General features: G+C 42.2%; 1 protein-coding gene across 4 annotated transcripts in view; it reads left to right on the top strand.

The window, feature by feature from the left end:
- Zfp407 (zinc finger protein 407) overlaps window positions 1-14,000 on the top strand; it is a 381,839-nt gene that overhangs the window by 66,029 nt on the left and 301,810 nt on the right. The gene's annotated exons all lie outside the window — the stretch shown is intronic.

Raw genomic sequence — 14,000 nt, 5'->3', positions numbered from 1 at the left:
TATAGAATGCTGGGATTAAAGGCATGCCACCAAGCCTAGCACCTTTCCAGTTTTTAAAATTATGGTTTTTATAATAAGTTTTTAAGTTTTTGGGTAACTTCATGGAAAATGTACATACACTTTTAAAGAGAAATCAGAACCTCAGCTGGATATTACTAGAAGTTTCTGGGTCAGTTAATTCAATGGGGTTCTTCTAAGTACAATATGGTTGGTTAACTAGCATCGACAAGGGTGTGCTCCACATGGGAAGCAGAACTGGTCATGGACAGCTTGGCTCAGCACTGCTGAAGACCCCGTGAGGGAGGCATCACTGTGACATCAGGGTGCAGATGGAAGTGTTTAGAGAACAGGAAGCTGATACCAGATGAGTCTGAGCAGTGCTCTTCACTGTTTGAAGGGAGTGGACTTCACAGATGACAAGATAACAGTGGTCCCTGGTCAATGCTGTTTTATATGTATGAGTTCTCACAGCCTGTACAGGAGTTCACCCTTGGGGATGGACTTCGTTGGCCTTAGCGGGAGGGGGCTTGCTTCTGTCTCTACTCCCAATTTCCTTTAGGAGGTAGAAGTTTAAGTGAAAAGCGTTTCCACAAAATCTGTGATAACTGCAACGAGAAGCTTTGGCTTTTGCTATGTGGCCTTTTAAAACTGTTTCTAAAATATTAAGTGACTTAATTTTTTAAGCTTTTTGTCACTTGTTACACCTCTTAAAGACTAAATATATCATCAGAGATCTTTACTTGCATTTCTATAAACTTAAGCTTGACTAAAAATTGAGAATTTTAATCCACTTTGTCTGAACTTTCATGTCAGAATATAATAAATAAATTCTACATCTGTCATGATATTTTTTTAAAAGGCACACATGATTGAAGTCCTATCTGAGTAGCTTTCAAAGTGGCCATTCTGTTAGATGTATGGCTCATTGGCTTCTGAGCATAGGACACATATTTTTGTATCCCTCGCTTCATATCTGATATCAGATTGCATGTGTTATGAACACTATATTTAATTTACTTCCTGTGTTATGCATATCCACGACTGCCTTACTGAGTAAATACTGTCATCACACTTTGTGTTTTGTTTCATTCGTGGCTAGAGACTTCTGGTTAGATATTGTTAATTTGACAAAACAAGCAACATCATCGGGGAAGAGGGAACTTGAGTTAATAAAAGTGCCTCAGCCAGTCTGTGGGGCATTTTATTAATTGATGATAGATGTGGGAGGGCCCAACCCGCTAGGGGTGGTTCCAACTGGGCGAGTTGTCCTGGTGTGAATAAGAAAGCAGGCTGAGCAAGCCACAGGAGGCAAGCAGAGAAGCAGCGCCCCGACAGGCTCTTGTTCACTTCCTGCCCCGAGGCCATGCCCTGACTTCTCTTCTTGATAAACTTAAGCCAGAAACTGGAATAAACCCCTCTCCCCCAAGTTGCTTTGGGTCATGGTGTTTATCATTGCAACAGAAGGCAAACCTACACACAGACAAAATTGATGTTTTTATCTAGTCAAGATTGAACTTATGGCTGATTATATTCATTAGTTCTTCTATATTGTGACCCTGTGCAATAAGATAGAATTGTACACACACACACACACACACACACACACACACACACACGGCTGGGGATTTTCTGATTGATTCAGACCTCTGAAATTCCTAAGCTCAATATAGACAAGTCTGTGCAAACCTGTAAAGTAGTATTGAGTAGTGAGCAGGAGCTGTGACCTGAAATCTTAAGGGCTAGTGTGGTGCTTTGAATATGCTTGGCTCAGGAAGTAGCACTGTTAGGAGGCATGGATGGCTTTGTTGGAAGAAGTGTGTTGATATAGGTGATGGGCAATGAGACCCTCCTACCCATGTGGGAACCAGTCCTCCTAGCAGCCTTCAGATGAAGATGTAGAACTGTCAGCTCCTCCTGGACCAGGCCTGCCTGGATGCTGCCATGATCCTGCCTTGATGATAATGGACTGAACCTCTGAACCTGTAAGCCAGCCCCAGTTAAATGTTGTCCTTATATAAGAGTTGCTTTGGTTATGATGTCTGTTCATACCAGTAAAACCCTAAGACAGCTAGTATTGTATAAGCCAATGGTACTGAATTAATGCTGATTTTGTGGTGATAAAGTGTGAGGGACTACAGTTATAGCATGAAGGAAAACAGTCATAGTGTGAGGAGATGCAGTCAGTATGAGGGGATGCAGTCATAGTGTGAGGAGATGCAGTCAGTGTGAGGGGATGCAGTCATAGTGTGAGGAGATGCAGTCAGTGTGAGGGGATGCAGTCATAGTGTGAGGAAATGCAGTCAGTGTGAGGGGATGTAGTCAGTGTGAGGAGATGCAGTCATAGTGGGAGGAGATGCAGTCATAGTGTGAGGGGATGCAGTCAGTGTGAGGAGATGTAGTCATAGTGTGAGGGGATGCAGTCATGGTGTGAGGAGATGCAGTCAGTGTGAGGGGATGCAGTCATAGTGTGAGGGGATGCAGTCATGGTGTGAGGAGATGCAGTCATGGTGTGAGGAGATGCAGTCAGTGTGAGGGGATGCAGTCATAGTGTGAGGAAATGCAGTCAGTGTGAGGGGATGCAGTCAGCGTGAGGAGATGCAGTCATAGTGGGAGGAGATGCACTCATAGTGTGAGGGGATGCAGTCCGTGTGAGGAGATGCAGTCAGTGTGAGGGGATGCAGTCATAATGTGAGGAGATGCAGTCAGTGTGAGGGGATGCAGTCATAGTGTGAAGAGATGCAGCCATAGTGTGAGGAGATGCAGTTAGTGTGAGGGGGATACAATCATAAGGCAGATTGTTTTGGAAGTGAAACACTCAGACTTGCTTTTTTTAAAATGTCAAATGTATATCAAGAACTTGAACTAAGTTTTTTTATAGGTTTGAGGATTTTTAGCCTTTATTTCTCCCTTGACTCCTTGCCTGAATGGTTCCCTCATAGATGAGGTATTGGGTTTCCATGTTTGCTCTTTTCATTATTTCATTATCAACAGTAGTTAAAGACCATGTACATGCTCTATTGAGTGAGTTATGTGACTGTGAGCTGATTAAGCTGTTCACTGTTGGAATTAACTTTGTGTGTATGTAGCAGAGTAGGAATAAAATTTGTTTAAGTCTAAAAATAAAAACAAGTGCTCAGGCCATCCAGGCCTGCTTCAGCTTTGCCGGGTAACTGAGGATTAACCTTGAGTGCTCAGCCTCCTCCTCCTACCTCCTAAGTGCTGTGGTTACAGGGGAACACCTCCCTGCCTGTGGATGCTTTTTCTTTCAATAATGTGTACAGACTTTTCTCTTGGCCATATGTCATTGTGCCCAGAGGAGGGAAAACCTGGTCCCCACCTGGTCTGAGCCAGTCAGAGCATAGGCTCTTCTTTCAAGTGTTGATTGTGTGTGTCAAAAGTAGAAGATTAGACTTCCATGTTTCTGGGGGAGATTTGGCGCTCTCCACCTTTCAGTAGGTGGGATTTTCACTGTCTCATCTCGGCACCATCCTTGTTTAGGGCCTCTCCTTGACCATCCATCCCCACTCCTTGGAACTGCTGGTGACTAAAAATTGGAGTGGTCTGGTTTAGTGGCTTCTGAGAATCAGTTATTAGCTATCTGACTTGTGAGCTAGTCAGTGTATTGTTAGTAGTTTAAAATTATTCAAGTTTCAGATCTGGCTCTTCAGCACTGGTCTGCAGCTAGTTTCATGATTTTATTTACTCACCAGCGATCTCTGCTTCCCAATGCAGTGCAGCAGTTGCAGGTTTGGTCCTTCGCAGCCCCTGTCCTTGGCTGCCTGTCACGGCCACCATCACTAACCATACAAGGCTCCGGCACTTGTTTCCTTTTTCCTCCCCAGGCTGCTTCTGCCTGAGCTTCCTGTACATTGCTGTACACCTGAGAGCAGGGCTTCTGTACATTGCTGTACACCTGAGAGCAGGGCTTCTGTACATTGCTGTACACCTGAGAGCAGGGCTTCTGTACATTGCTGTACACCTGAGAGCAGGGCTTGTGTACATTGCTGTACACCTGAGAGCAGGGCTTGTGTACATTGCTGTACAGTGGCCAGTTTGCTCAGCAGTAGCTTGCGTGAGTTGGGCATTCACTGACTGGTTTTGCTGCATGAAGGTGTAATTTTCTATTACAGATCCTGGGGTTATCTATGACAGAGCCCAGGTGCGTGTTCTCCCCTGTGGTGACCCCACTGACTGGTTTTGGGGAACGAATGTATTTTTCTCATTGGTCCTTGGGAAGAACCCAGGCTTATGTGTCTTAAGTGGGAAGTGGGGCAGGTGAGCTGTAAGGCTGAGGGGAGAGATGTGGCCAGAGGAAGAAAACAACGTTTGTGCTGCTGTCTCTGCCTCCCCTTGTCTTTCCCACATAGTCTCTCTTAGCTTCGATGTTGGGCCCCTTTTTGTTTTAGTGGTTACCCTAAGAATTATAAAATTGTTTTTGACATGTCAGAGTTTTAAGTGGTACTTTTACATCCTGAGACAATTCAAGGACTATGAGCATTGAATATTACTGATCTCCTTCCCACTGTTCTGTCTGTAACCTCTTCAAATGCATCAGCATTTTTAAGCCTTTTTTTTTCCTATTGTAACTTTTGTCTTGAAGAAAAATTCTAGATATTTTGTGCCATTTAACTAGGTTACTTCTCTATATACATAAAAAGAAATAGACAAGTAAAATTTATTTCTAAAATGTTACATTCAAGATTCAACATTTTAAATTAATTTTCAGCAAAAGCTTACTGAAGCAGTGGTTTTTCATCTAATATCTTCATCTGTGACACTAAGAAAGTCCATAACATTACTGTTTCTTTGTCTATTTTTGTTTTATTTAACTAAAGACAAGCTGTTGTGTAGCCCAGGCTGGCCTTGTACTACACAGGTGAGACTGGCACTGCCTCCTTTCCCCTGCCTCTGCTCCCTAAGTGCTGGGGTTACTTAAACGAGAGACGCACTGTGGCTCTCTGAGGGTTTCCTCTAGAGAGCTGGACTTGAATCATTCCTCTGTTGAAGAAGTTGACTTTTGTGTTTGAGAGAATGCCCTGCGTTGCTAGCATCATGGCACTGAGTGCAGGCTAGTTCAGGTTAAAGGCCTCCTCTGCACCTTACTGCCTCTGCCGCCATCCGCACTCTCCCGTTCCTCCCCTGCTTATGTCTTTGCTCCACTGCTCCTCTCCTCTCCCATCTCCTCTCTCCCTTTCCTACCCCTGCCCACCTCTGTCTTTGCTCCCCTTGCCTTACTTCCCCCATATTTCCTCTTCCCGTTCCTTCCTAATTCATTCCCTTCTTTTCCTAACCATTTCCCATGTCCATTTCTTATGTTCCTCTCTCCCTTTCCCTGTCTCTGCTTCTCCTCCTTTTTCCTTTTCTTCCTCTTCTTCCTCTTTCCCCTTCTTCCCCCGCTCCCTCTCTCTTCCCTTCTCTTCTTTTCTCTCCCCTCTCTCCCCTTCTCTCTCCCTCTGTCTCCTCCTGTCTTCCCTTCTCTCTCCCCTTCCTTCTTCCCCCCCCCCCCCTTCTATTTTCACCCTCAGTGCCAGCTTCATCTTCATACTCATCTAGTTATTTTTTTGGTCCTGGCCACATAGCTTTTTACTTTTTATTTCCTTCAGGTAGTGACACCAGTCCTGCTTCCACACCCTTTCGTCAATGGTTTTAGTTGTGTTCCATCTAAGAACAGCTCTGATTACCCCACTTGCAGTTAGCAGGTGCTCTCATACAGTTGAAATATGTAATGACCTGTGTAAGTGGTGAGCAGAATGCCTTTATTTCTAGTAATACACCTAAACACACCACTAGGAGTCTATTCATGTTTTCTGGTTGTGATGCATCCACAATGTGGTCATTGCAACGTTGGAGAGAAGGCGTTGAAGTCCATGTTGAGTTAGAAGGACAGATAGAGGACCGATGAGAAAGGATCGTGTGGGGAACTGGCCAGCAAAGTGACCAAAAGACTCTATTTTTAAAATTTTATTTTACTTAACTTTCTTTTATTTTATTTATCCTTGTGTAGCTCAGGTGGCCTTTGCTTCTCAAGGCATGCACTACTACATCCTGTTGAAACACTCATGCTTTAATCATCTCATTAACTGATTTGCTCAAAATCGTATTAAAATTAAGGGTACAGGAGCAGTGAGTTCTACTTCTAGTTTTGTGAAGGACTTAATAGCTTCCCACCAGGCAGTAACTGATGGCACTCCAGTTATGAGTCCTACTCTCTTGTTGAGGGTTAGGCTGCTTTGGGAGCCAGTCTGTTGAGTGTTGAGGATGGAGTATCTTACTGACTTTCTTGTTGGCAAGCCTAGATCGATCCCATCTTTCCATCAGGACACTTGCCTTCTCAGTGATTTCCTTTGTAGAGGAAACCATCTAGTTCTCTTTCTCTGCAGTAGAGTGGTTCCTGGCATGCAATGCTCATTCTGTTAAGTGTTTACTAAGTTGCATGTGGGGCACAATTGGAACGTTTATCAGGGAACCAGGGACTGTTTGTTTAATGGTTCATAATTTCTTCTCAAATGTGTTTAAACATTTGCTTGGGACATTTGTTTCCTTAAGGTTACAAATTCTGCTGTGGAATGTTTCTTGGAAAGGTTTCTTCAGAGAAGTCTGTTTCTTGCCTCTCAGAGTTTCTCATCTTTAGGTGTACTATCATGTTCTTGCACAAAGACTTAGTCAACTCTCTTCCAGGAGACAGTACTGGACTGCCTGAAGGTGGCTATTACTAGTGCCTCGGAACAGTCTGCTTTCTAGAGTGGGCATTTCTTATTCTTTCTCACTCTTTTGGCTCTTCCCAGCTCTGCTTCTCTGTCTCTCTGTGTTTTCATGCCTCTTGGGAAATGTTAGTCCCCTGTGTCCTGGCTACCTGTATTATCTGGGGTTGGTCTACATTGGCTTCCATCTGTCTTACTTGTCATGTTGCAAAGAATAGTGGAGAAAAATTAAAGTTAAGTGCTCAAACTTTTCACACAAATATTCCAACATACTATTTTTTCCTTATTTATATTTTATTTATATTTATATTTTGTTAGTGATTGGCTGAAAAACCGTTATTAAAGGAAATTAACTTGGAAGGAGCACTCTGAACAGGGGAACACATAGACTCTCGGTGGTTATAGGAAAGGCGCATGTTGCTTGTGGTGTATTTTCCTTGACAATCTCATATAACCACACCATTATGCAAATGATTGGAGTATGGAAGAAGGTTTGCAGTCTAATGTACAAGATATCCTTTATACATTCTTAGTTTGAAAACAATCCTTAAGTGTTTATACTTCAACCCTTAACTCCATGCTCTGGAGTCTTTATTTCCAAGACCACAGCAGACTAGCCAGTTAACAAACTAGTGAAGCAGCCAAGCAAGCAAGTACTTGTTTGACTGAAACGTACTACTCACTCTAGAGCACACAAACAATATGGCTGTGTTTGTTTATGGTCAGCAGTAGAGGGAAGAAGTTAAACACTTGGCAGTTGTTAATGTTCACACTTGTGGTCACATCGGATAGCCACAGCCCCAGTGCAGTGATTTCAGTGGGCGTACTTAAGTGAAAGCCAACAGTCGGCAGAGTACTGGGTCGACTGCTGCTGCTGCTGCTGCTCATGGCCTGCAAGGTAAACCTGGAGAGACACTTCCTTTTGAAAACTGTGGTCATGGTGCAGTGTGGGTGCAGCGTGAGGAGTCTGTGTTTGGTCTGGAAGGACACACTGGCGTCACCGAGTCACTCACGTTCTTTTAAAATATGAGTTGCCATTTTCCATTGAGAGAATGAACACTATCACATATATATGGAATGCTTCCAAATCCCACATTTTAACAAGTTGCCTTTTTCCTTTTATAGAGGTAACCATCAGTTTATAGCATCCCTTCTTTTCTAGTTGTACCATGACCCAAGAGATGCACTCAAAAGGGAATGCCATCTATGCCAGAAGATACCGGGTGAGCTTTCCGTTGAAGAACTGCTTACCATCATCACATTTGGTAGGACTGTGGACTTGCTGTGTTGCCACCTCTGTAAGAGGAATCGCATCCACGGTGATGGGATCCCCATCCACATATGGCGTTTAATTATGAAGATTTTCTTTTCAAATTTGATACATAAGCAGTGGCAATATCAATGTTTTATGATAAAACAGAAAAAGGAGAGGAACTGAAATGCTGATTTTAATTTGTGTCTCTTCTTTAGTTGTCAGTAGATTCAGTTGTATTCAAGATTCTTGGATGTGATGGATTTTCACAAAGCATCCAGACCACATTTACTGAAAACTGTGGTCAGATGTCTAAGGAGTGGTCAGTTGTGTAGAGATTAGGTTGCTGAGTGTGATGTGGGGCCTTAGGATTACCCATCCTTCTATACTACATTCTCATAGTATAGGGCATGACTTCAGCTGCAGTGAGGTGCCATCTGTGTCACTCTGCTCATAAGTATGATAAATTATTCTACTTTTTTAGTGTGGTCACAAAGTTCTGGTTTAATGTTTCTGGTGTAGTTTAGCTTTGTGAGGCATGTAAGTAGTTGATACCTGGAAATGATCAAAGCCTTAATTTTTTTTCTCTGTCAAAGCTTACTGTGTCTGAGAATTTGGTTATTACGATTCTGTCTTGGACTCTGGCCAGATTGGTGTTTTTGCTTGATGTAACCTTAAGAGCATTGGACTGTGGAGCACTCAGGTAATACAATGGCTATACTGTTTTTCTATTTAAAGCCCCTTTCTTTTGGGGGTGATGGTGGAAAAGTGTTAAATTATATTTTAGTAAGGCTAACACGATCTTATTGCTACTAGTATTTATTGGAAAAATCATTGATTGGCTTAGTAAACTTTTATGTCAATAGCATTTTTCAACCTGATATCCCTGGCCCAGATGCTGTGTTGGTGTTGTACTGAGTGTGAATGTGGACATATGCACATTCATTGCTTGCAAGAGATACATGGTAGGTTCTTTTTACATTTAGGGGGTGGTGCTGAGCTGCAATACTGTTACTGCCTGTTGATTGGTTGGCTTTTGTTAGCCTGTCCTTGTTCAACTACTGGTTTAGTTTTCTGAAGATGTAATTGTAACCAGGTGTCAGGTCAGGGTAGAAGGCAGTTGTATGGTGCTTTTGGACTAATAGTATGTAACGTGTCTCTGTGTGTGACTCATAAGTAAAGCACTCTATAAAGACAGAGGGGGAGAATGTGTAACTGCTGTCAGAAACTGAGTTTTTGATTTAGTTTGTGTGTGGTGTAGTTCACAGAATTCCTTTCTGTTTTTCTTAAAGGACGAGGGCATCGTAGTCCAGCTCACTGTTAGATCTGGTATTGAATGCTAAACCTGACATTAACTCTAGTTTACTGCAAGTAACTTCCTCACTGCTCAGACCATCAGAGTGCTTTGCTTTGTTCACCTTTGAAGAACAGTGTGCACATCTGAGTGTTGAATTGGCTGCAGAGATTCCTGTTATCTTCTATGGTATTCATACTTTCATGTCTGTCTCATAGTGGGCCATTCGCTTTGTTTCATGGGTGTGAATAAGGGAACTGCATTTGTAGCTCATACAGACTTTTATGCTTGATTTATGACCACATGTAGCCCTGGTTTTCTATCGAGAATGATCCTCATTGTCTTTGTGGACTAACTCAGTGCAGAAGCACTTGTCTGTTTTGAGCTAAACCAGACCTCTTGTAAAAAGAATCAAATTATTTCATCATGTTGAAAATGAAAAGCTATAATTACTTGTAATTAGACTTCAGAATTTTTGAAAATCGAGGAATTCTTTTCCAGAGGTTTAAGATCACTCCAAATCAGTGCCTTTGGAAAATAGGAAATAATTTTCTGTTCAATTTGAAATTGATTTAATTTATGCCTTTGACAGCTATTTTGCTTTGATATTTTTGTAGTGGGAATCAGAGAGCTGTTGGTCAGAGTTGTAATTTTCTATGACATCATATACTAGCTTGTGAGAAGCTCACTCTCCTGCTTTTGATGAGTTTCTGAACAGTCTGCATGGTAAGAGATGCTCAGTAATTATTTGTGAGCCTGTAGATTAGCATCATTTAGGGAGTCTTACAGGCTTATTCTGAGGATCCCTCCACTACCACCCCTCTTCCCCCATACTGGGAAAGCTGTATGCAGTCTTATAATGTATATTTTAAATGGAGCTTTAAGAGAAAGCAGTTTTTCTTTCTATTATATTACACAGGTAAATAAATACCTTGCACTAGGATCATCTGGAATTTAGAAGGTATGGCACATGTCTCTAATCATAGCCTTTGGGTAATAGAGGCAGGAATATTCCCGAGAGTTTTAGACCAGCTTGTGGCTACGTGATATTGTGAGTTTGATGGCAGGCTGAATTAATAGTGGGTTAATAGTGGAATCCCCCTTTTTTTATTAGATATTTTCTTCATTTACATTTCAAATGCTATCCCAAAAGTCCCCTATACACTCCCCGTGCCCTGCTCCCCTACCCACTCACTCCCACTTCTTGGCCCTGGCGTTCCCCTGTACTGGGGCTTATAAAGTTTGCTAGACCAAGGGGCCTCTCTTCCCAATGATGGCTGACTAGGCCATCTTATGCTACATATGCAGCTAGAGACCTGAGCTCTGGAGGTACTGGTTAGTTCATATTGTTATTCCACCTGTAGGGTTGCAGACCCCTTCAGCTCTTGGGTACTTTCTCTAGCTCCTATACTGGGGGCCCTGTGTTCCATCCTTTAGATGACTGTGAGCATCCACTTCTGTATTTGCCAGGCACTGGCAAAGCCTCACAGAGGCAGGTATATCAGGGTCCCTTCAGCAAAATCAGGGAAATGCAAATCAAAACAACCCTGAGATTCCACCTCACCTAGTCAGAATGGCTAGGATCAAAAATTCAGGTGACAGCAGATGCTAGCGAGGATGTGGAGAAAGAGAAACACTCCTCTGTTGCTGGTGGGATTGCAAGTTGGTACACCCACTCTGGAAATCAGTCTGGCGGTTCCTCAGAAAACTAGACATAGTACTACTGCTAGATCCAGCAATACCTCTCCTTTGCATATACCCAGAAGATGTTCCAACCAGTAATAAGGACACATGCTCCACTATGTGCATAGCAGCTCTATTTATAATAGCCAGAATCTGGAAAGAACCCAGATGTCCCTCAACAGAGGAATGGATACAGAAAATGTGGTACATTTACACAATGGAGTACTACTCAGCTATTAAAAACAATGAATTTATGAAATTCTTGGGCAAATGGATGTATCTGGAGGATATCATCCTGAGTGAGGTAACCCAATCACAAAAGAAGTCACTTGATATGCACTCACTGATAAGTAGATATTAGCCTAGAAACCTAGAATAGAATACCCAAGATACAACTTCGAAAACACAAGAAAATGAAGAAGGAAGACCAACGCGTGGATACTTCATTTTTCCCTAGAATACGGAATAAAATATCCATGGGAGGAGTTGCAGAGACAAAGTCTGTAGCTAAAATGAAAGGATGGACCATCCAGAGACTGCCCCACCTAGGGGTCCATCCCATAATCAGCCACCAAACGCAGACACTATTGCATAGTGGAACCGTTTTTAAAAAGCAAAACCAATATGGTTTTTGTTTGTTTACCTTTTTCTCACCTCTTATTGAATGTACATAGTGTGCCCTTAGGAAATAAAAGCTAATGATGGATTGAATTCTTGAATTAAGTGATCATTGTGGATATGAGTATCATATAGACATATTTTGAGCCAGTTACTGCATACTGTTAACTATCCTTTACATCTTCAAGATTGGATTTTTTTCCCCCCTCAGAGTCTCACTTTGCTCACTTTGCTGTACCTACTTCTACATCCTTGCACCGCTGTCTGGGTCTTGTGGTTTGAATAAGAATGCCTCTCATAGGTTCATATATTTGAATGCTTAGTCATTTGGGAGTGGCAACATTTGAAAAGGATTAGAAGGTGTGGTCTTGTTGGAGTGTTTCACTGGGGTGTGATTTAAGGTTTCAAAAGCTCATGCCAGGACCAGTGCCTCTCCCTGATGTCCGTGGGTATAGAACTCTTAGCTACTTCTTTAGCACCATGTTTGCCTGTGTACTACCATGCTCCCTACCATGGTGATAATGGACTGAGTGCCTGAAACTGCAAGTAACCCCCCAATTAAATACTTTCTTTGTAAGAGTTGTCTTGGACATAGGGGCTCTTAACAGCAACAGAACAGTGACTAACACAGAAGTTGGTACCAGGAGTGGGGTACTGCTATGTCATACCTGACCATGCTTTTTGTTGGTAGAATGTGGACCTTAGGATTTTGGATTAAGAGAGTAGTTGAATACTTTAAATGGGGTTTAATGGGACATACTTGTAGGAATGTGGAAGACAGTAATGCTGAGAGCAGTGTAGGTTACCATAGCCTGGCACAAGAGGTATCAGAGGAGAATATATCAGTATGTAACCTACAGACCGTTCTTGGTGAGGAATCTGGCTGCTTTCTGCCCTTGTCCAAAAAAAAAAAAAAAAACCAATTACCCTAGGCTAAAGTCAAGAGTTTTGGATTAATGACATTGTCAGAGGAGAGATAAAGACAACCTAGTATTAGCTTTGTTGTGTGGTTGTTAGTGGTCAGTCTTATGCAGACCTATGATGAAAAAGAACAAGCTGAACAAGGAAAAATACATAATGTACAATTCGAGGAGAAACCAGGAGAACCCGGAACTATAAAGTAGAAGACATGAGTTCCGGTGCTGGAGGAGCTAAAATGTTTAAAGAAAAGCCAGCTGGTAAGTAGAATCAATGCTCTCAGGATAAACCACACCCAACTAACCTTCCAATTTGTGAAAATCAAATAAAGAAAAGCTTAAGCAATGAAGAAAACCATTGAAAACAGAAAGTTGATTGAAATGTTTTTGACTGAGGGGGTCAAGTTTGGACTCCAGCAAGCAGCTTAACTTAGCAGCTTTGTCCATGTGGTTCTGGCTTCAGAGTCAAGGGTACAAGAAAGGTGTTGTGGAACCTCTCTTTCTATCTAAAAAAAAGCTGCTGGGGCCAGGTGGGCCCTGTATGGAAGCCCAGAGAGGTCACTATGTTGATCTGGGAAGGTGAAGCCTGGATTGAGTTAGAGATCCAAAGGTGGTATAGATGCTAAGAGTTGTGGGGGTACCTACCCGAGTTCTGCAGACTTTGTGTGGAATTAGCCCAAGAAAGAGAAATGAATTTCAGTCAACAAAGCTGAAGTTAGTTGGAGACATGAAGAGTGGTCTGACATTTCATGCTAATGCAGAATGTGGAGTTTGCCCTGCTGGTTTTAGGTCCTGCTTTGGCCCAGTATTTTCTACTTATGGAATGGTAGTATATATATTCTCTGCCACTGTATGGTGGAGGTATGTGATCTGCCTTTTGATTTTGATTTTACAAGGGGTTACGGTTAAGAGATTGCATGAATCTCAGAAGAGACATTGAACAGTGTTGATACTGTGATAGATAGGGGACTTTTGAAGTTGGGCATTGAATGCATTTTTGCATTATGGTATGGCTATAAGCCTTTGGTAGCCACGTAGTGGAATGTGGCTTTTGAACAAGAATAATTCCTACAGGCTCATTTGAATGCTTAGTTGAAATGGAGTGGCACTATTTGAGATCATTAGAAGGGTGTGGCCTTGTTGGAGGAAGTGTGTTGCTGAACATGTGTTATTAGGTTCCAAAAACCTACTCTAGGCACAGTTTCTCTCCCTGCTGCCTGTGAGTTAGAATATAGAGCTCTCAGCTACTTCTTTAGCACTGTATTTGCCTGTGTACTGCCATGTTCTCTGACATGTGATAATAGACTAAGCCTCTAAAACTGTAAGCAAGCTCCCAATTAAATGATTTCTTTTGTAAGGGTTGCCTTGGTCATAGGGTCTCTTCACAGCAATAAAACAATGACTAAGGCACTTGGCATGATCATTATAGACGTATCTTAATATTCACTATCATAGTCTTTCAAAACTTTGTTGTTTCTCAGCTTTTATAGCGTGTAGAAAATTTGTCTGGCTTGTAACGTCTGATTTTGCTATGC

Source organism: Mus musculus, chromosome 18 (genome assembly GCF_000001635.26).
Source record: "Mus musculus strain C57BL/6J chromosome 18, GRCm38.p6 C57BL/6J".
NCBI lineage: Eukaryota > Metazoa > Chordata > Mammalia > Rodentia > Muridae > Mus > Mus musculus.
This window is presented reverse-complemented; position numbering and strand designations above follow the sequence as displayed.